Genomic DNA, 23,884 nt, shown 5'->3' on the forward strand with positions numbered 1-23,884 from the left:
TCTTCAAAAGGAAGAATAAAGTCCTTCCCTTCCTGTAGATGAAGCTATCCATCTATAGCAAAGGTGGAAACAAATCTAGATGCTGTTATGTTTCCAAACCAATCCCAGGAAATGTAAAGAAACCAATAAAAATTAATCTCACTATATTACACTTCAGTAACTATAAAAATTATGTTCTTGGGAAAAAACTTACATTTCTATTTCCTTTATGTGGGTGTTTATATGGGATTATTTTTGTGATAGGCTTAAAAAAAGAGTGAAGTAAACATGCATCTAATGCTTAACAAACTTCTAAAATTCCGAATATTTAGCTTTAAAAAACCTTGTCTTTAATAACAGGTTATTACTATTGCACATACAGACTGCTGTCAAGTACCCTGTCTCCCCTGAATGCAAGTATACACACATCTTTGCAAAGCTGGCTACATTTTTGAAATAACAAAATGGAAAGGAATAAGATGACTGAATTCATTTGAAAAAATATTAACATTTAAAAACTGAGTAGGATATCTGAGCTGCTATCATTGTGTTAGAAATATTGTAAATTTAACAAAATTTGGTGTTTTTAACACTAAAGGCTTGAAAGAAAAATCTAGTTACTAACTTGAGAAAGTATTTAATACTAGCAGGATACCAAATCCTAGAAGATACACTCTTAAAAGAAACCACCATTTTAACACACACACACTCACACGCTGCTGTTATACAGATTTGGAGGTGGGTATGACTTGATCACGAATAAAGGGAGATTTTTACATGATTACCAGCAACTAGAAAAGTATCCCAGATTTTTAAAGAATCAAGCTAAACTCACATTTTGAAAAGGGAAAAAAAGGAACAAAAACAAAATTGGGGGTGCGGGGAAAGGTGATCCATATGAATTCTATAATACTAAGAATGACCAGTTTTTCAAAAGATCACCAATGATTATGATGTAAATGTATCCACTCCTTCTGCAGTGCCCCCCCATAAAGCAATAGACCAAAAACTTATAAACAATGGGTCAAGTGAACCAATAAGTGTTTTAAAATAAATGTTTAATGTTCTATTGAAAATCTTGGGAAAAGAATATAGATGATCTATGCCTGCATTTTTGACAGTTTTCTGAATCAACATCATCTGGCTTTTCTTATTTTCTTAAGTAGCATCATATTGAAATTACACTTAAAAGAGAATATCTAAACGTGGCTAAGAAACAGAAATAGAATTAGAAGTATACTATGGAAAAGCACAAATGAGCCAAAAAGTGTTTTTAAATTTCCCCTAGAATGTTAACCAATGCCAGATATGAAGCAAATTGGGATTATACTAGGCAAGTTTAGCTTTCCTCCACAATCCACCATAAACTGCTCTACCTTGCTTTTCATTTGGCGCTCCTGACAGTGAATGGGGAAAAACACTTCAGAAAACTTCTATCTACAGCAATTTAGATAAAACTCCATTCTTCTAAGAATGAAATTGGTAAAATATAATACCTGCTTCTCCCTCCACTTAAAAACAGGTTAGCAAAAGTGTTCAGCTAAATCATGAAAGTGCCCCATCTAGGCCAACTTTTACCCAAAGACTTAGTGTAGGGAGAGGCAGCCAAGCCTGACAGACCATACACACTACATCCTGAGAACATAAGTATTCCAATATGATTCATCTCAATGTTAAGAATTCATAGTACAACCCCTTCAATCAATGTGAATTAGCTAAAAAGACCTACAGTTATTCTTTCCTTTTCAGAAATCTGGTATTTAGTGGATCAACAAGTATTTAACTATGTCTTCAAAAACACTTCAAGGAGCTAAAAACTAAATGGATGTGTTCTTCTGCTCCTCTATACCCGAATATAACATGGGTAGGCAACTTTTTCCTAACAAAGATATTTTGTTTTCCAAGCTAATACTACTGAAGGAAGCACCTTAAGCAGGTGGGGTTGCTCTTCACTGAATTCTCATTAATGGGGAAAGATTTGTTCTAACCTACAGATACGCCCTCATTCAGTACCCAATATGCCACTACAGCATTTCTGAGTTGGCAGCCGAAGTTCAGGTTTACACTGACACAGATTTGGTGTTTACCCCAAATATTGCCACTACATCCTACCACTACTCAGTACAAGACGCTACGTGGCTGGTATATATGTGTATAATCACCTAGCTGGCATTAATGAAGGCTGTGGACTCTAACAGGAAAGTGGCAAAAAAAAAAAAAGGTAGACATCAAATGATTATGCCACACCTTACTATTTCAGTGGACTATAATTACAAAACAGAAACCACTGAAATACAAGGAGGATAGAAATCAGACTTCTGAACTGAGCCAGCAACATCTAAATGACTGGAAATGAGTAGGATGAAATTAATATGGGGCCAAACTGGAGTCTATTACACCCCCATATACACCTAAGTTGCATTTTAAAACAAAGTCATCAGTACAATTTTCATTACAAATAGATGTCAACTAAGGATACCTTATATAAACTCCTCATTGCAATCAAATAATTTACATGGTAAAAGATCTGAAGAACTGTTGCTTTATAATTTTTTAAAATCTCATATCCACTATGCTTCATAATAACCTGTTAAGATAATAAGAGGAACCTCTGGTTGCCAGGCACTTAATATCTTATTTATTTTAACTAAACTCATTTTGCATTTAGCTTCCCTCATTTTAACTAAACTCAGGATAAGGCTTACAACCACATTTTTATTTCTTAGCAGTGAAACCACCACTGCAAAATTATAACTGAAATAGTGAAAAAGATCTGACCTAACCAACTCCATCTTGCTTCTAACCTCCAAGTTGCCCTTGTTCATTCCTGGGCATAGGCCATAACTTTGGGAGGAACTTAATTTACAGTTTTAAACAAAGATGGTAACAGCCCTTTCCCAAAACAAACCTCCTTCTTGCCTCTGGGGACTAGACTGCCTTTGTAGGACTAACAAATTAGCCACAAGATTAGAAATTAGGGCTTAGGAGTCATGCAGCTGAAAGCTACCAGATTCTGACCCTTACCATCTACGGCATCACAGATTCAATGAAACATCATATGTTCTTTGAACCTCTTACTACAGGGTTACCTATAGCATGCACACCAGAATTACTAGTGTGTTTTTTAAAATGCAAACTCCTGAGCCAACTGCAGACCTGGAGAATCAGGATCCCTAGGAGTGGAATTAAAACTCTTGTATGTTTAACAAGCTCCCCAGATGACTGTCATTCGTGCTCAGATCTGAGAGCTTCAGATCTACAGCACACCAATCCAAACACACAGGGAAGGCTGTGGGGGGGAGGGGAAGGTAAGGCAGATCTAAACCAAAAAAGTTCAAAAGTAAAATTCACATGACAAGATTTTTCATTCTTTCTGGAACAGTCAACCTGCCTCCAGAACAGGTCTTCAGTTTTGGTGGGCAACAGATAAATCTGGAGAAAATGTGGTGAGGAATAAATAATAAAGAACTCCTCTTTGCAGTGGTTAAACCAGAGTACTAGATTTAATATTATTCAAACGTTTTCTTGCAGTTTTTCTTATCTACCAAAGCAGAATTTTGCTTAAAAAGTTATAATCCACTTAACGAAATGAAATGGTGATTGGATTTCTGCAACCAAGACCACAAACATACCCAAAACAGAAAATAAGACAGAACTCTACAAAATGACATTCAGTTTTGCCTGCTCTGAGTTCTACAATTGTTTAAACATTTGTGATCTAAGCTACCTTAATCCTACAGTACACCATCCAGGGAGAGATAGATAGATGAATGAATGGATGGACAGAAAGAAATAGCTATTCTTAGAAACAATGACAACAATAAAGTGAAATATATTAACTATTAGAGGTTGAACATAAATGGGGTAATGAAGTGTCCCACTCATAAACTGCTAAAATGAGATTAGATAAAGGTACACATTTACATACAGCAGAACTGCTATCTTCATCTCATGTAACTATCTCACATTGTACTAGATGAGAAGTTATAGGTTCCTGTTCTACATGTTTAAGAATTCCCTTAGGTATCCACTGTACTTATGCTGTTTTGAAGTAGTCTGCAGAATTTAAGTGCACCAGGGTAGGCATAATTCCATCAGTCACACCCTCCAAATGAAAAAATGGAGAAACAGAATGGTTCCATCGCCCAAGGGTCCTGGATGAAATGCAGTATTGGCACACCATTTGTACCACAAAAACTGAATGAGAATTAGCACTGCTGAAGTAAATTAAAACGGAAACCAGGCCTGAAGAATCCCTGAGCAGACAAAACCAATTAGACCTCATAAGTGACATCAATCTTACTTGATTTGCAAACATAAGCAAAATTTGAAGTTACTTCTTATAAATGCCTATGCTAAAGAAAAAGAGAACTTAAGCTTAATCAATCAGAAACATCCAACAAACTTCTAATTACACATCTAGGGGACTTTCCAACATGACAGACCAAATAAAACAACTGTATAACTGTAGCCAATCAAATATTTTCTTTGCTTTACATCCGTGACCCTCCTATAAAAGCCTCCCTCCTGGATTCCCCTGGTGGAACTCCCAGATCTGGTTTGGAGCTGCTCAATTCATGAATTGTTTGTTCAAATAAACTCTAAACATGCTTCTATTGTAAAATTTTGTGAAAACGTATTGTATTAGTCTGTTTTTGCACTGCTATAAAGAAATACCCGAGACTGGGTAATTAATAAAGGAAAGAAGTTTAACTGACTCACAGTTCCACATGGCTGGGGAGGTCTCAGGAAATTTACAATCATGGAGGAAGGCTAAGGGGAAGCCAAACACCTTTTTCACAAGGCAGCAGGAGAGAGAAGAGCGAGAGCGCAGGAAAAACTTCTATTTGTAAAACCATCAGATCTCGTAAGAACTCACTATCACGAGAACAACATAAGGGAAGCCGCCCTCATGATGCAATCACTTCCCTCCCTCGACACACAGGGATTACAATTTGAGATGAGATTTGAGTGGGGACGCAGAACCAAACCACACCACGTATCAACTGAACCAACTTAAAAATCCATTTTTGTTGACCTTGTGTCCTTCAAAACTCATTTAATAATCACTGAACTGCAGGTAATGAATGGTATGTTAGGTAGCACACCTGACACCATAACACTACCTTAGCAAGCCTTGTAGAGATTATGACGAAAATCAATTTAGAGATGTTCATATAACTTTCTGAATAGCACACAAAAATTTAACAAACGAATAAACAAAATGCTGTACGTATCAATGAAATGATATATATATGTAATATGGTGTATATGAATGGAATACAGAATGGAATATTACTCACCCATAAAAAGTAATGAAGTACTGATACCTGCTGATTTAGAGGACGAACCTCTAAAACATGCTAAGTGAAACAAGCCAGACACAAAAGAACACATATTGAATTATTCGATTTTTAGGAAAATCCAGAATAGATAAATTTATAGGGGCAGAAAGCAGATCAGCGGTTGCCAAGGATTGGCAGGGAGAAGGGAATGAACAACAACTGCTTAATGAACGTGGGGTTTCCTTTTGGGGTGATGAAAATGTTTTTAGAAACGTGACGGTTCATAACATTGTGAACGTGCTAAATGCCACGCTTTAAAATGGAAAATCTGGCTAGGCATAGGGACTCATGTCTGTAATCCCAGAGCTTTGGGAGGCTGCCGTGGAAGGATCGCTTGAGGGCAGATTTGGCCAGCCTGTGCAAAATATAAGATCTCGTCTTTTAAGAAAAAAAATTATAAAATTCGTCGCGTGTGGTGGCGCATGCCTGTAAACCTAGCTACTCCACAGGCTAAGGTGGAGTTCAAGGCTACAGTGAGTTATGATCACACCACTGCACTCCAGTCTGCAGAACAGTACCCTGTCTTTGTAAATAATTTAAAAATAAAATGAAAAATTCTGTTACAGGAATTTAATTTAAAAAAGAAAATTGGAAAAAAAAAACTCACTGAAGTTAGAAAAATCATGAATAGCAGATTCTCAAAATTAGATTAAAAATAAGGGAAATATAAGAATAGTTTCAATCAAATGGAGCAGGCCAATGAAGAAGAAAAAGAAAGAATATTAATGGCTACACTGGAGAGACTTAGGGGTATTGCACTTAATTTCCTCCTCTGAGAGGAAGTCAGCTGATTGTGTCTCAAAGAATTGCATTAAAAGAAAGTACAAAACCTTTTAAAAGTTTAAAGATTTTGGGAAATTACCTGGTTCAGTCTACTCAATCAGATTAATAAAGTACTGCATGATATTAAGTAATTTAGTCAGTGCCACTCTTGAAATAACTAAATACAGAATCAATGCTTCAAATCCTGATCATCTGATCCCAAGAACAAAGATGCTTCTGGACTAAATTCAAGACAAACTTTTGCTATTATACCAAGGTCTCACAAAAATCTAGCTCAGAGCTAACACAAAAATCTTTTGCTATTTGGGTCTTGCCCTTTCAAGAAATGGGCATTAAAAAAAAAAAAAAGACTCCCTGCCTTAGAGAAAATAAAGTAGCTTTGTGAGTGCCCAGGCTGTCTTATTCATAGTATCCATGATATCTACAATTACTGGCACATGGTAGGCATTCCAATATTTTTAAGAGTATAAAAATTTTTGAAAAATGAAATGAATCATTTAAAACCTAAAATATATGGTGAAAAATACATGAGTCTTATGATACCGCCACAGGGAACATTACTTTTTGCCATTCCATAGCCTCTTAGCCTTTTGGCTCTCTTTTCCAATTTCCTTTTCCTTTTTAATGTATCTTCATAAATTATGAAAGATTAGTTGACAATGCTTAAGGCAGCAATCCATATTAAAACTTTGTAATTGTAATAAAACATCCATTAAGTTTATTTTTAAAATCACTTTAAGCCAGTAGTGTCTTATTTTTACTCCGTTTTGAAACATAAGCCCCTTACAATGAGGATTTAGAAGAATCTCTCCTGTGTCCCTCTTACGAAGTTCCCATTGGTAATTCAGAGAGGTCCTCAGGTTGAGAACCGCTGGACTGAACTCCTTTTATTGGCTCCAACTCTTATTTCTTCCTATGAAGAAATGCTAGTCTTTATTGAGTTGAGAAAACATTACAAGAATCTGCGAAACAAAGCTTCTAACACCTGTATAAAATTGAAAACCTTGTGACTTAATTGCTAAACAGCCAAGAAACACAAGAGACTACTAGTGGCCTCTAGAAAGAGGTACAGGTCGATGAAGTGACCAAAACCGGATGCTGATTTGCTGACTCTGTCAATTTCTTGTTAAATGGCTTTCAGTAAGTGATTAACTTTTATTTTCTAAATTCAATAGAGATCTGCTGGTACTCTGTAAGATACTGTATGAATAATAGCAACGTTTCCCAAGACTTAAGAAAATGTAACTGCAAATTGGCCACAAGTCCAAGGGGTCTGGGCCTCTGCTATCAGCATCGACTTTTACTCTCTGGGAGTTCATATTTTCATCTGTAAAACTGGGAAAGATAAAAGGACTTATTCACTGAGCTATTGTGAGAATAAATGAGCACATGAAACCATTTGGTAGTGCCTAGTACACAGTAAGCAATCTAATATTTATGTCATTGTATCCATATATATATGGATACATACATATATATATGGATACATACATATATATGGATACATACATATATATGGATACATACATATATATGAATCCATATATATATGGATACATACATATATATGAATCCATATATATATGGATACATACATATATATGGATCCATATATATATGGATACATACATATATATATGGATACATATATATATAGATACATACATATATATGGATACATACATATATATGGATACATACATATATATATATATATGGATACATACATATATATATATATATATGGATACATACATATATATATATAGAGATACATACACCTGGCTAATTTTTGTATTTTTTTAGTAGAGACGAGGTTTCACCATGTTGGCCAAAAAGAAACAAAGGAAAAGTCCTATCAGTTAGATAGCAGTTCTGTATTACAGGCAATAATATTTTTTCTTAAAAAAAAAAAAAGGTAGAGGATGATGGAAACCGCTCCTCCCACAAGTAAAACAGCTGGAGCTCTCAATCTCAAATTGCCAATCCGTCACTCACATATTCAGATCTAGGGCCACTAATCATCATCCGTGGTCCCGAGCGGTGAGGGCAGTAGCAAACAAATGGGAAGAAAAAGAAAAGACACCGAACATCAAAGGGCTGGATAGGTTGTAAAAAACCAAAAGTACCTCTAGTATAGGCGACACTAAAACTTCACAAGTGAGTCAAAACGGCCCCCTATGGAGTTGAAATGCAACACCCAACTCCGTCCCCACCTCTCAGAGCTCTCAGCCTACACGCTGCAGGGGCGTGAGCCACCGCCAACCTGGGGAAGACGCGACCCAGGTGCTCGCCCCAGGTTGGGGCGCCGAGTGCCAGCGCCAGGTGCAGACGCCGCCCCGTCTCCGCGGAGCCCGGGGATGCCCTCACCGGGGCGGCGGCCGGGAACTCCGGCCAGCGGCTCTCCGGGACCCCGGTCCCGCCTGCGCCCTCTCCAACGTCCGGACACGCCGTGACAACGCGGCCGGGCCCGGGGCCCGCCCCCGGCCGGTGACCGCAGAGTGCGCGGTGGCTGAGGACGTAGGTGGGCGTCCGGCCCCCCCGGCCTCCTCCATCCCTCCCCGAACCTGAGCCCCGGCTCCGTCTGCCTCCCAGCCGTCTCACCGGCCTCCCGCCCGCCTCTCCGCCGTGCGCGCCCGCCTTCCGGCCTCCCAGCGCTCAGTCCTGCCGGAGGCCGACGGGAGCCGCCGCCTCCAGCTCGCGCCTCGGCTTTCTCTCGGACTCCTCCGGCTGCCCCTCACCCCCGCAAGTGGCCAGGAGAAAGCCAGCTCGCCGCTGGGCCTCCTCCCACGCTTCCCCGCCGCGACCAATGGGCCCCCGCCGCCGGGAAGCCGCGCCCGCCCCCTGGCGGTGGAGGACCAAGCGGGAGCCCGGGCCGGCCAGAGGGAAGGGCCGGAGAGCGGAGGGAGGGGTCTGCGGTCCCGCCCGCCGCCCCCGGCCAGGCGCTGCACAATCTCAACTTGCCACGTGGGAGCTGCCGCCGCGGCGGCGGCCCTGCGCCGGGTGGCACTGCGGGAGGGAGAAAAATGTGTCACCGCCTTCTCCCCACCATTTACACGCACAAAATCCCAGCCTCAAGGGCAGAACATTTTAAATGACCCACCCATCCTAGAGATGCGCCAGCTAAGTCATCTTACATATCTTGAGATAGCTGAGATGGTCAGATCAACCAAGGACCTTGGTTATTTGCCGTTTGACTTCTTGAACCCTAGGAAACTGATTCTGAAAATCTTACTGTCCAGCGTCATTAGAATTCTGATCACCTTTAATTCACCACCCAAGAAGAAAAGTAGTCCTTGCATTTTCCAAGTCACGTTTATTTTTTAAATTATAAGCTACACAATAGTTAGAAATGTTTTTTTCTCAGGACATTTCCTACAATTGTGTTGATAATTGGGAAGTTAATCCAAATCTTAGTATATAAGACCTTAGAATGCAAAATTATTTCATAATTCAGATCCATATTCTAAAATAATGAATAACTATTACCTAGTATTTGATAGAATATTGGGATCATCAGTGGTTGCAGAAATTAAATTGCATTTAAAAACAGGGTTTGACTACAGTGTGTTAATATAGAATTGATATTCTACCAAATTTTAGCTTTCCTCCAAAAATATAAAACACACAAACTAATAATAACTATGAATTCTGGAGTTTGTGATCCGTGATCAGAGGAGAAAGCATGAAATGAATTCTCATTTGTCTTCCATGTGCCAATATTATGCTATTTGTGTATTACTTAAATCAAAAAACTAAGACTCCAAAACTGAGTTTAAATATCTTGCTCAAAAATACAAGATAGTAAGTTATGAAGCTGGAATTCCGGCCTAGCTTCATGTAGCTCCAAATAAACAAAAAGGCACTTTGCTTATTATAGTACCAAAAAATCATAACCCTTACTGTACACATGCCTCTCCTAGACTGCTATGTCTCACTGAAAGAGTTTATGAAGCCTCTTGAGTAGGGAGGTCACGGTGTGTTTCTGAAAGAGCAATCCGCTCTGTAACCAAGCCAACCAGATTGGAAATCACATGTGACATATTCTTATAGCACCACACCTGAAACAATTCCTGTGCATAAAGTCTAATGTGTTAGTAGCCTATTCTCCACTGACCATAAGATATAGCTTAGAACCCTTTGGTAGGTAATGAAATTAATACCAGTGGGTCACAACCAACATTTTGTTGCTGTTGATTCACTGAAAAATAGAAAAAAAAAAACCAGTTTAAAGCATAAATTCAGGATAAGTATTCTTCATGAAACATTTGTACAGTATCATGTGTGGATGAGTGTCTGTGTGTCCATGTCCTGGATACAGTAGAAATTATATTTCTTAATATGGGTTTCAATTTTTTTAACATTGGTAAATCACTTCTTTAGGACTCCTGTTAATCAGCCAGTTCTTACACCTATAAAGGAGTAAGTATAACTTCCTACTTTTACTTGGCAGGAGGTAGGGGAGCCAGGAGAAGTAATCAGGATTAATGATTAAGCTTAATAAAACCACAGAGCTTTACAGGTCCAGGAGGAATAAGCCAAAGATGTTGCTATTACAATAGCTATCGATAATGTATATTACATAATAATAGCTACTGATAATGTATATTTCTAAAGCTGATATTTATTGTGTGCTTATTGTGCACCGGGCACTTTTCTAAGCACTTTATATATATAGACTTATTTAATTCTCACAATAATCCTGTAAATACAGCAGAGAAAAGTGAAACTTGCTCAAGGTCCTTCTGCTATGACTAGACAGAGCTAAGATTCAAACTCATGTATGTGCTCAACTTCAAAGCCCAACTTTTTTGTTGATTCAAAAAGAATATACAGAGAGTGTGACATCCAGCTTCTGAGTGTCATCCTTCATAGCACAAGCAACAAAAGAGAGGATTAAATATAGATGATGTTGAGAAAGGCAAGAAGATTTGTATTCAGAAGGGTGCCCAGTGCCACACTGTGGAAAAGGCAGGCAAGCACAGGACTGGGCCTAATCTCCACGGTCTCTTCGGACGGAAGACAGGTCAAGCTGTTGGATTATCTTACACAGATGCCAATAAGAACAAAGGCATCACCTGGGGAGAGAATACACTGATGGAGTATTTGGAGAATCCCAAAAAGCACATCTCTGGAACAAAATGATCTTTGCCAGCATTAAGAAGAAGGCAGAAAGAGCAGACCTGATAGCTTATCTCAAAAAAGCTACTACTGAATAATAATCGGCCACTGCCTTATTTATTACAAAACAGAAATGTCTTATGACTTTTTATGTGTACCATAATTTAATAGACCTCACACACCAAAATTCAGATCATGAATAACTGACAGAATATTTTGTTGAGCAGTCCTGATGTAAAACTAAGACTGGCTTGCGGTTAAATGAATATGTTCAGTTTTTTGAATTTTAATAGTAATTCCAATTCAGTAAATGCTATCACTGTTTACCGTTTCTAAAGACATGATTAGACTTCGTTAGTAATGTTCAAGTTTTCACAAAGATGGTGAAAACGTATTGGAGATTGGTTTTATATTTAGATTTATATAACTGGTTATGTGAATATATTTAAATACTGGGGAAATTCCTTCACTATCTCAGAACCGAGCAAGATTCACCTGTGTTTTGTGTTCATTTGCCTCTTAAAGGCAAGGGTTGAAGATAAGGTAGCAATGTCTACTTTATATTTTTGGCTTTAACTATGTCAATCTAATTAGAATTCCCTGTATTTAAAATAGTTCCTTTCACTTATTGAAAGGCATTTTAGTGTAGTTTATGTGTAATATCAAATAAAGATTAACACTTCTCACATTTCTGAATGGCTGTAAGGTAACATGCTTTTAAAATAGTAGCAAGTTAAACTTCACTCTTGAATTATTTACGATCTAAGTCAAACTAAGTTATAATTTAGGATTGTCTTTAAACAGCCATTCAGAGGCTGGGCGTGGTGGATCATGAGGTCAGGAGATGGAGACCATCCTGGCTAACACGGTGAAACCCGTGTCTACTAAAAATACAAAAAATTAGCCGGGCGTAGTGGCGGGCACCTGTAGTCCCAGCTACTGGGGAGGCTGAGGCAGGAGAATGATTTGAACCCGGGAGGCAGAGCTTGCAGTGAGCCGAGATCATGCCACTGCACTCCAGCCTGGGCCACAGACCGTGACTCTGTCTCAAAACAAAACAGAACAAAACAAAAAAAAACAGCCATTCAGAAACAGAAAATCATAGAACTGCTGTGTATTTGTGATTGGGAATGGTGCTTTTGCCAACTTAGAATTATTAAAGTAGAGGAGATATACACAAATTTTAAAATTATGTGTGATCATAAGACTTAAAAACAAAACCACAGATCATGATTAAAAGCAACGAATGTTCATTCTCTCTTCAATAGGTGCCATATTTTATATAAAACTATAACCTGCTTTATATTACTATAACTATATAAGAATATATATAAAATGTATATATAAGAATTAGATAATATTGTTAAATACAAAATTTCCAAAAAGCCTCGGAATTTTAATTGCACCCACCCTCAAGAAGAAGAGTCCACTTGGTATCATTTTTCTGTATATGGAGTAGTAAATTATATGCAAATATGGCTACCAACAATTCCCCCATTCCTGTAAGTTCATGCCACTTTGTTTTTTACCATCAAGATGTCAATCTATATCCTCTTCTCTGGAACCTAGGCTGGCCCCGGAACTTGTTCTGACCCAAGGAGGAGATCTTATGTGACTTATGGGCTTAGGCCCTAAGAGACCTTGCAGCTTCCATTTTCACTGTCTTCAGGATCTAGTCACCATATAGGAAACTCGGATGACTACTGAGTAATGAGAAACTACATGCAGAAAGAGAGAGGCCTAGCTCTCTCTCTCCCTACACATCTCTCTCTGTCCACACCATCCCAAGGCACTTCCCCTGAGGCACCAGCCATATAAGTAAAGTCGTGTTGCATGTTCTAGCTCCAGCTAAGCTCCTACCTGAGTATATCGCATGAGTAACTCCAGACAGTACCACGTGGAGCATAACTGCCCAGCTTAGACCAACAAACCCACAGAAACTTGAGAAATAACATACCTAAAACAAAAAAAAAGTTACTAAGTATTGTGGTAGTTTGTTACACAGCAATAAATAACTGAATCAGGGAAGAAAACATTTGTGGGGGGAAAAAAGTTGACCAACTCTGGGGGCAGGATTACTTTAAAATATTCAAGCATGTTTATATTGGATTATAAACTCAAACCTGCGCAAGATGGCCAGAAACTTGCCTAGCTTTTAAAGAATATAGCAGAAGAGAGAGAGAAAAAAAGAGAGAGGTAAAATAATAAAACCGAAAGTAAACGTGTCAAATTTTGTATCTATACGGGTTAAAATACCACATCTAAGTGTTGTTTGAAAACTATTATTCAGAGTTTTTATAAAAATGTGAATTTAAAACCCTTAAACTTCATCCTTGCCTGTAAGGGCAAAATAGTACAGTTCAAAAAGCTGGAGTGCTCACAGGTTTCATGGCACTGTATTTGATACATTAGCAACACAGCCTATAAAATGTGGTTTAATTTACTATGTAGGATACAGTAGAATGGCATTATAGCAAATGTATCTTTGCATAAAAAAGACTCTAAGTTTTTAATCTATTACTTTTCTAGTAACATACAAGAAAATTCTAGATACCATAAAAATTTGAATTTTTAAATGAATTGAATAAAAATAAATATTCAAATAAATTTAACTTTTGATTTCACTGCATAGGGAATTCTAGTTTGGATTTGATGTTTTAATAGGTCTTTCAGTGTGGGAAAATTGAGCATTTTTGTCTTGCTTATAAATCATGTCAAATGATATACCGTATATGGTAACCCATATCTAAAAAATGTATTGGAATCATGACTACAAAGTAATTTCCCTTTCTTTGAAATTGTGCACAAATGTGAATTATAAGCAATTATTAAGGTTACTAGTGGCTTCCTCTGAAGGCTAATTTAAATTCTGTCATAAAATATTACCCTCTAGAAAAATTTCTGACTCAGCATCATATTCTACAAAATACTTTTTTTGAAGTCTTATATGGCAGTGTTAACTGTTGGTAATGCCAAACAATGATGCTGTAACCATGGATTCGCCTAAATATACCACACACACACACACACACAGACACACACACACCTTGTAGATACATAATACACACATAGTGTATAAGGTGTTTAGAAATTTATATTTATCAGACTTCTGGAGAAAATGCTTTATGTTTTTCACTGCCACAGAATAAATGGGAAAATGTGACTACACCCCTAACATTCATATAAATCTAAGTAAGTACAATGAGTAAGCTTCATATTAAGTCATCTGAAAACACTTCTATCCACATTCCATTTTTTAAAAAGTCTACCAAAAAACTCTCAGAGAAGAAGCAACTGAACAAATACTGAACAAAGTGTCTGTTTTCCTACAACATAATTGCTTAAGTCTGTAACTTCAGTTCTTTATTAAGAACTGACTATGGGAACCCTTTAGTCTAAGCACAAAAGGACTCACTGTGACGATGGCATTTTTATTAAACATTAAGATCTCTAGTTACATTAAATTGGAATGCATTGTTTGCTTTGGAAGGCAAAACAGTAGAAATATGAGTAACAAAGCATCATTCAATTGTTAGTATTGCATAAAGACCCGTTCTCTGGTGAATTTCATGGTCACTACAGATAGTTCAGCAACACACTCCAGCAGGCCAAAATCCCACGTGGTCATAACAAGTCTAAGAAATATACAATAGAAAAACAAACACAAAATAAAAAAAATACATATATACTGCATATTGTTATTGCAATCTTTGTGTGCTTTTTCATCTATTATATAGTCTCATAAATTTGTTGGCTATTTTTCCTAATATGACTTATTTCAATAATACTTGTTCCAAGGAATTAGATGGAAACATTGGAATTCTAGACAATGACATTGACCTTCAAAACTTACAGGCTGGCAGTATTTTATGTGCAACAATGCTTTTCCTTGATGTACCTGTGACCTAGATAGGAAGCTGGAATCAGCCTAACCTTCCAAATATGTTTCACTAACTGCATTTCCAATTCTAGGTCACTCTCCCATCCCTCACCACCACACAAAAGGTACGACATCTGTACTATTTTGAACTTGTTTCCTGATTAAATAGGACAGGTTACTTATGAATCCCTAAGCTGCTCATTTTTTGCACTTTTATTTTGAAATATTTTCTGTAGAACTGTTGTGGCCTTGCTGAGGCTTGGACATATTTTTAAGTGTAATTTATTTATTCAGAGAAGCTCTGCTCAAATATAGCATCTGGAATTTCATAGCGTTTTATCCAATAGTGAAATTTTCCATCTCTATTCATGAAGCCAAAACCAAGAAAACTGCTCACTTTACTTTGAAAAATCAAGCATGGGGAATTAACTAACTTTCAGATTCTATAGATTCCGGGATAATCTCACCTTCTGAAATTCCCCCTCTCTTCTATACCTCCAGGCCACCCTGCCCTCCATCATTGTTGAACTCATTGCAAGGATTGAGGTGAGAGGGTTGGATATGAAGTCAGACAGATGAATTTGGATCTTGGTTACATCTATTAATTGTTTCTAAGTGACCTCAGCCCAGGTGCTTAGTCTGTCTAAACCAGTTCTTCCCTGTAAATGAGAACAATAGCAATCCTCTCACAGATTTTTAGTTAGTTTGTTCCATTTTGTTTTTGTATTGGAGAATGTTTAGTATAGTTTTTAGTATTGGAGGTGAAATTCATTTGCCACATCAAATCTATGGTCCCAAATAATTCTTAAATGCCATTACCCACCCTCCCCTGATTTGTGTGCAAAACTTTGGTGAAGTATCCGCTTATCAGTTCAAGCCGCCAGTTGTCCTAGAACTCATTTGCATGGTCTTACTTCAGCACTAAGAGACAGGACTCATTTTGCAGAATTTTTTATTTTATTTTTGCTTTTGTTGTTGTTGTTATTCTTTTCTACACTACTACCCTTCACACACGGCCTGCACTGATTCATAGGAGCCGACATTTTCCACCTCCTCATTTCCATTGCTTCCATCCAGCCCAGCAGAATTGTCATCTCTCCATCACCAGTGGTACACCTACTGAGGGCTCATACTCATTACTGGTCCATTTGCCTTCTTCCAGGACTGCAGAGGCCACACGCTTCACTCTATGCACCTGTATCTGAACAACCTAAGCTGCTTACTCTCCCAAATCCTTAACTCAGATGACAAATCCTCTCATAGTTTCTCACAGTTCCTTGAGGGAGACAGAACTTTTAATTGGAGCTTCTCATTCATAGTAGATCTCACCAAGGGCTTAACATATGATTCCATTTTCATGCTTCTCACTTGTTATCTTTGAGCATTTCCTGAAATAGTGATGAAATATTTCCAGCATCTGAATAGAAGCAGGTACACAGATGATTGTTCCACATGTCTATTAAATTAATAAATTAATTTGCCATACAGGACAATTTGGAATCATACATGACCCCTGAAAATTTTAAATACATCTCACTTTCAAGAGAACACATGCCTCCTGACAACTACCAACCTGTTATCCATCACTATCATTTTGTCATTTTAAGAATGTTATAGAAATGTTATCATGCAATATATAAATATATAGTCTTTTGGGATTGGCTTTTTTCACTCAACATAATTCTCTTAAGATTCACCAATTTGTTATCCTCAAGACTAGGAGACAAGAGAGAAGAAAGTGGGTGTGTTTTCAAAAGGGCATCATGAGGGATCCTGGTGGCAATAGAATAGTTCTGTGTCTCAGCTGTGGTAGTGGATACACAACCAACACAGGGGATCAAATTATATAGACCAAAATCATACACACAAATCAGTGCTATTAAAACTGGGGAAATCTGAATAATTTTATAAGATGTTACCATTTGAAGAAACTGGATAAAGGGTACATAGATCCATTACTGCTTAGAATTACATGTGAGTCTACAATTATCTAAAAATAAAAAGCTTAATTAAGAACACACCAGAGGGACTTATGACTAGCAAAGTAAGAGCATACTTGAAGAATCGTGTAATTTGAATGTCAGATTTTGACAGAGCTTAAGGGATTTTGCATCTGCCATTTTGAAGATTTCATATAGTACATATTATGCAAGATACCTGGGGCAATTGCCCCTTCAGCCTGTGACATAAAAATGGTTCTACTATTATCCATAGAGACTTAATTTCTACAAACAGCCCGAGGGAATAAAATATGTATTAGTTTCCTGGAACTGCCATAACAAATTACCACAAACTAGATGGTTTATACAGCAGAAATTTACTCTTTCACTGTCCTGGAGAAGAGAAGTCTGAAATCAAGATGTTGGCTGGGCTGAGTTCCTTTTGGAGGCCCTAGGGAGAATCCTTCCCTGCCTCTTAAAGCTTCTGGTTGCTCCAGGAATTCCATGGTGGCAACGCAGGCTCCCTAGGCCTGTGGATGCATCGTGACAATCAATGCATCATCTTCATATGAACTTCTCCTCTTCTCTCTGTGTCTTCTCCTTTTCTGTGTCTTATAAGAGTACTTGTCGGCTGGGCGCGGTTGCGCCCACCGCTGGGCGGTGGCTCATGCCTGTAATCCCAGCACTTTGGGAGGCCAAGGCAGGTGGATCATGAGGTCAGGAGATCGAGACCATCCTGGCCAATATGGTGAAACTCTGTCTCTACTAAAAATACAAAAATTAGCTAGGCGTGGTGGTGCGTGCCTGTAATCTCAGCTACTGAGGACGCTGAGGCAGGAGAATCGTTTGAACCAGGGAGTCGGAGGTTGCAGTGAGCCAAGATTGTGCCGCAGCACTCCAGCCTGGCGACAGAGTGAGACTATGTCTCAAAAAATAAAAAAATAAAAAAAAAGAATACTTGTCATTGGATTTAGGGTCCACCTGGGCAATCCAGGATGATCTCATCTCAAGACCCTTAATTTAATTACTTCTGCAAATAACCTTTTTTTTTTTTTTTTTTTTCAAATGAGTTCACCTTTAAAAGTTCCAGGGGTGAGGACATGGGCATATCTTTTGTATGTGGGGTGTGGGGGTGGGAGTGGGGAGGGCACCATTCAACCCACTGCAATGAATGATAATCAATTCATCCATTTATTCTTTCAAGAAATGTTCTTTGAGCCCCTAATAGAAATGTGGCACCATCCTATGAAAGACAATCCATACACTATGATATCTGAATAGCTTGTAGTCACATTGAGCTTAAGGACAGTAGATAGAAAAAATGCATAAGTACAGGTGAGGACAGTGGTCGAGGCAGTAGATCAGAGACGTCTGATCCATTGTAAACTAGATTTAGGTAGATTTTCCAGGGGCCTTATGAAAGCAAGGTAGCTTGAGATGGACCTGAAAGGGTGGTGGATTGCATTTTGGTCTTAAGGAATAAAGGCACTGTGGTGGAAATGACCACTGTGTTCAAATGCAAGTATGCAGGAAATAAAAATGGCCAGGACAAATGCCTAACATTGTGTTCTACGACTAGAACATTTACATTGAGGCTAGATGCCAAAGGGCATCTAAAGAAGCTTAAGAATATGGAAAACCAGCCAGGCACGGTGGCTCAGTAATCCCCACACTTTGGGAGACCGAGGCAGGTGGGATCACCTGAGGTTAGGAGTTCAAGACCAGCCTGGCCAACATGGTGAAACCCCGTCTCTACTAAAAATACAAAAATTAGCCTGGTGCGGTGGCAAGCACCTGTAATCCCAGCTACTCAGGAGGCTGAGGCAGGAAAATTACTTGAACCCGGGAGGCAGAGGTTGCAGTGAGCTGAGATCTCGCCATTGCACTCCAGCCTGGGGCACAAGAGCGAGACTTCATCTCAAAACAAAACAAAACAACAACAATAAAAGAATATGGAAAAGCATGTGAGGTTTCTTAACCAGCAGTGTCACTGATTGATTGTATTTGTGGAACTCTGGCAGGGAATCATCCAAAGGGAGGGATCAGCTAGAGAGCTCTGGCATAGAGCAGATCAGAAGAGATAAAGTTCTGAGTTTAACCAGGAACAATGGGAATTGAAGAAATGGAAGCATATGGGAGACACCCAGAGGCAGGCTTCGTGAGCAAACTTAGAAGCATCCTAATCTCAGAAGGGCCCTGCTTGACCTTTAATGCTCTGTGTCACCATCTTAAAATTCTTAATAATTTTCTCTTTGAATCTGTGCTTTGTAAGTAAAACCTAATGGGACAATGGGGAAGGCTTGGAGCTACTGCTCACACACAATCTCTCCTCCTACAATCTCTTCTCCCCAAAACAGGTTCTCTGGTTCCAGCCTTACCATTTCCTGGTGTTCTAAGCCCTGTCTGACTTCCTCCTCCCTGCTTGAGCCTAGTGTCTATTGCTGCCCTATGCCCACGGTGGGCCTTGGTACAGCATGGGGAGGATCACAGTTTGGCATGCACGTCTTGTGGCATCACACAGGAGGGCCTGGAGGCAGCCGTCCCAGCCCTAGATGGTGGGGCCTTGTTGTGCTCAATGGGCAATTCTATGGGAGTGAGTTTCTTGTCCTTCCCCAATCCAGGTACTGAGCACATCCTAGCAGGGGAGTTGCAATCATGTGGGTTCCTGTTCCCTGGGAGTTGGGCAGAGGACTTTGAGCCCTGGAATGTGATCCAGCAGATAGTGGGAGGGGCAACCCAGCCATCAGTTACCTTGGGAAGGCCTGCAGGACCTTATGCTTGAGGGAGTGGGACATTAAATCGCAAATAAAAAACACCATGACAGATGGAAAGAGAAAGACCATGGTAAGACCATTTAATTCCTTGAACAGTATCTTTCTTTCTGCTTTTTGAATAAAGATCTTGCATTTTCATTGTGCACTGGGACCCCACAAATTATGTAGTCTTTTAAAGGAAGTCTTATAAAGGAAGAATAGACAGGATTTGTAATTCAATGTGGAAATTGTAAAGACAAAATTTATCAAGATTATGACCCTGGATGACAGAGAAAGTAGAAAGCACTATTGTCAGAAATTGCCATTCAGAAAGAGAGCTAATCCCCAAGGAAGGTGACAACTTGCTATGGTTTGCGTATGATTTGTTTGTCTTCACCAAATCACAGGTGGAAATTTGATCCTGTGTGGCTGTGTTGGGAGGTGGGACCTAGTGGGAGGTGTTTGGATCATGAGAGCAGATCTCTCATGAATGGCTTGGTGCTGTTCTCATGATAGTAAGTCTTCGCTCTCCTGAGATAGGATTGGTTCTGATGGGATTGGATTAGTTCCAGGATCTCAGGTTTGGTCTCTCTTTGCACATGCCTACTTCCCCTTTGACCTTCTCCACCACATTTTGACGCAGCACAAAAGCCCAGACCAGAAGCCAAACCAGATCCCTGCACCATGCTTTTTTTTTTTTTTTGAGACAGTGTCTTACTCTGTTGCCCAGGCTAGACTGCCAAAGTGTAGTGGCAAGATCATAGCTCACTGCACCCTCACCCTCAAACTCCTAGGCTCAAGAGATCCTCCTGCCTCAGCCTCTCAAATAGCTTGGACTATAAGCATGCACTACCATGCCTGGCCAATTTTTAAAATTTTTGTAGAGATAGGGTCTCACTATGTTGCCCAGACTGGTCTTGAACTCTTAGCCTCAATCAGTCTTCCTACCTTGGCCTCCCAAAACACAAGGATTATAGGTGTGACCCACCATGCCTGGCCCATGCTTCTTGTACAGCCTGTGGAACCATGAGCTAAATAAATCTCTTTTCTTTATAAACTACTCAGCCTCAGATATTCCTTTACAACCACACTAAATGGACTAAGCCATGAGTCCTGTTAGAGGTGTGTTAAATTGTGAACTTGTGTAAACCCTAGGCTGCCAGGACTAACATTTGGGTTCTGCTTGCTGAGTGGACCCATATATGTTCCTCATGCTTGGCTTTCAAGCTGCCAGGCTCCCACCTTACCTCTGGGCAGTCTTCCTTCCACCAAACATTCCACTCTCCCAACTCCCCAAATGCTGCTCTTTGCATGTGGTGTAAAGAAGCTGATTTAGCTTAGAAGGGGTCATGGGTAGATGTTTCAAGAATGAAAGACTTGCGTAAGAGGCTGTTGTGACGTATGTATTTTACTGTCAAGCATTTCAGCTTTGAAAGTGTGAGAAAATATTTGTTTTAGTTTGAGATAAATTCTAGGGTAACTGGTTCTCCCAATCAGAAATTCACAATTTAGGGATTGTCTGTTGACATTTAAGAAAAGTTGTCCCTTAGATGAAGCTATGGTACAAATGTTTTCGATATCCGTATCTCCCATCAACACCAAAGGCTTTCCTGATTAGTATAACAAAGGTTAGATATTGCCTTATTTGTGAATTTAGTGTTGCTGTATGTGTATATAAAGGTTAGATATTGCCTTATTAGTGAAATTAGTGTTCCTGATATGTATATATAAAGGTTAGATATTGCCTTATTAGTGAAATTAGTGTTCCTGATATTTATATATAAAGGTTAGATATTGCCTTATTAGTGAAATTAGTGTTTTTGATATATATATATAGAGAGAATATATATTAGACTATACATGTAGAACATATATAGGATATATTCTAATATATGTTCGATATATATAGTCTAATATATATTCTACATATATTCTTTATTTTGAGATATATCTTTCAAAGCACACACACACACACACACACATATATATATACTAGAAAAAAATTTTAGAACACTTTCTCTCCATTGCATGAACAAGATATAAGAGTCTTGTAAGGTTGTATCCTTAAGGGTAATCTCTGAAGGTACTGCCTCTAGAATGTTCCTGCCAGAATATTGTTTCAGTATCAAATGAACCTCTCATGGAAGTTGTGTTCAAATCTCTTCAGGGTCCAGAGAACTAGAATTTAATAGAGTTTATAGAATAAGCTGCATGAACGGTTTTATGCTGTTTTGTGCCCACTTGCTAATAAATATTTGTTTAATACATGTGTTTGTAGCAGATTTTTGTTTGAGACTCATTTTTATTATAAACCATTAGCAAGTTTGTACATATTAGTTAACCCTCAACCTCCTCTATTGGCAGCTAACAGTAACTACCACAATTAAGCTACAAGTTGTAATGAGCAAATTGGTTTAGGACAGGTTTAAACCATCCATGAACTCACATGCCAGCCATATACAGACATTCAGGGGGCAGATGATATTCCCTTGGGTGTGTTGCTAGTCCATATCTAATGGAAATTTGTGAAGTGAGTTTCACAAAGGAAGGCCAAAGAATTTGTCTTTAAGATTTAAAAAGGAAATCCAAGGAAAGGATGGATTATCTTGGCTCTGAAAAGATCTTCGCAGCAATGTCAAAGTACAATAACTAGAAAGAAGGAAAATAGGAAATGCCAAAAAAGAAACTTAATTTCCTGGAGATGTTGACATGTCTTTGTGAAAAAGAGGCACATGAAGATTTTTAAAAATACAAAGGAAGTCTGGAAATATGCAATATACAATTACTTTTTAAAAAGTTTTCCTATTAGTTTATTTTCTTTTCAATTATTCCTTTTCTCCCATGTACATTACATGGGAGAAACCATGGGATTCTCTTCCCAGAAAATGTTTGGAAGAAAACAGATTGAGATGCTCATCCCAACAAAGATGCCATCTACTCTGCAAGAAGCACCAAGCATTTCCTGAGACCTCATGGTTTCCCTTAACACATTAAACTTTCTTAGAAGGAAGTTATGTTTCAAAATAGCATTTTTAATTCTGAAATGCTGATCATTTCAAAAGGTATATAAACTTTCTGAAGCCCATCAATGGACATCAGATTATAATCACCTGAGCTACTCTTCCAATTACCAAATGGCTGCTAACAAAAGCACCTCATTGGCCAGGTCCCCTTTCAAATAATTAATTTTTTTTTCTAAAGGCTAACATGGCTTTCCTAAGATAGAATGAATTTAATGAACTGGGAGAAAGACAGTTTCTTGTATAATATTGTTCAAGTACTTCTCTCCCACATATAATGCAAGGGATATAATTGTGTTCAGAATTTCATCTTATAGGGTTAGCATTTGAAGGAACTTGGTTATTTGTACACATTTGACCACCTGAACTAATAAAATGTTACTAAGCATACCTAAAATGTTTACTTTTCATTTCTTAATCTAGAAAAACTTCAGGACTTTAAAAGTTTATCCCATAAAACTTTTATACTTGTTGCATAGTCACTTTTCGTGGTAGAGTTTCAGTTACCTTAAATGGACATTTGAATGACATTTAATATGCAATTCTACTATTTTCTACTGCTTTTCCCCCCGTTCTACATGTAAAAAGGGAAAGACGCAATAATCTGAGCCCTTTCTTAAAATCTAGTTCCTGGAGTTCATTTTACCACAATTATCTGCTACTTCCTCACGAGGACTCACTCATCAAGTTCAGAGGATTGAATTCATTGCCACCACCACCATAAACCAACTTTGAGGCTATTTTGACTTCCTGTTCAAGGTAAGAGATGAAAAATATTTTCACCTTGGTTCCTTCTGAGCAAGTTATAATTTGACAAAATGAATTCATTAAGGGGCTAAGAGAAACAAAATTGAAATAAAGAAAAGTAACAGAAAGATAGAAGGAGAAGCTATTGTATGGCAAAATGGCATTTTTTAAAATGAGCGAGGTGAAGCTATACAGGGACTTGGCTAGAAAAAGTTCTCAGGACAAATGTCCAAGGAAAGAAGTCAGGGACACTCAACCTCTGGTATCTGTGTTCTCCCTGTAGCTAGATAAGGTAGGTGGGTCACTGGGGAAATCT

At 38.5% G+C, this 23,884-nt stretch overlaps 1 protein-coding gene across 2 annotated transcripts in view; it reads right to left on the minus strand.

The window, feature by feature from the left end:
* Positions 1-9,001, minus strand: part of FAM3C (FAM3 metabolism regulating signaling molecule C) — a 48,166-nt gene extending 39,165 nt beyond the window's left edge. Inside the window, exon 1 of one of the 2 annotated variants that reach the window (XM_055283807.2) lies at positions 8,712-9,001. The gene's annotated coding sequence lies outside the window, so the exon portion shown is untranslated. Of the gene's footprint in view, positions 1-8,674 lie in introns of both variants that reach the window. The other variant, XM_055283808.2, reaches the window with a different exon arrangement.
* Positions 9,002-23,884: the final 14,883 nt, after the last annotated feature.

The sequence above is a fragment of the Symphalangus syndactylus genome, chromosome 6 (assembly GCF_028878055.3).
Source record: "Symphalangus syndactylus isolate Jambi chromosome 6, NHGRI_mSymSyn1-v2.1_pri, whole genome shotgun sequence".
Taxonomy (NCBI): Eukaryota; Metazoa; Chordata; class Mammalia; order Primates; family Hylobatidae; genus Symphalangus; species Symphalangus syndactylus.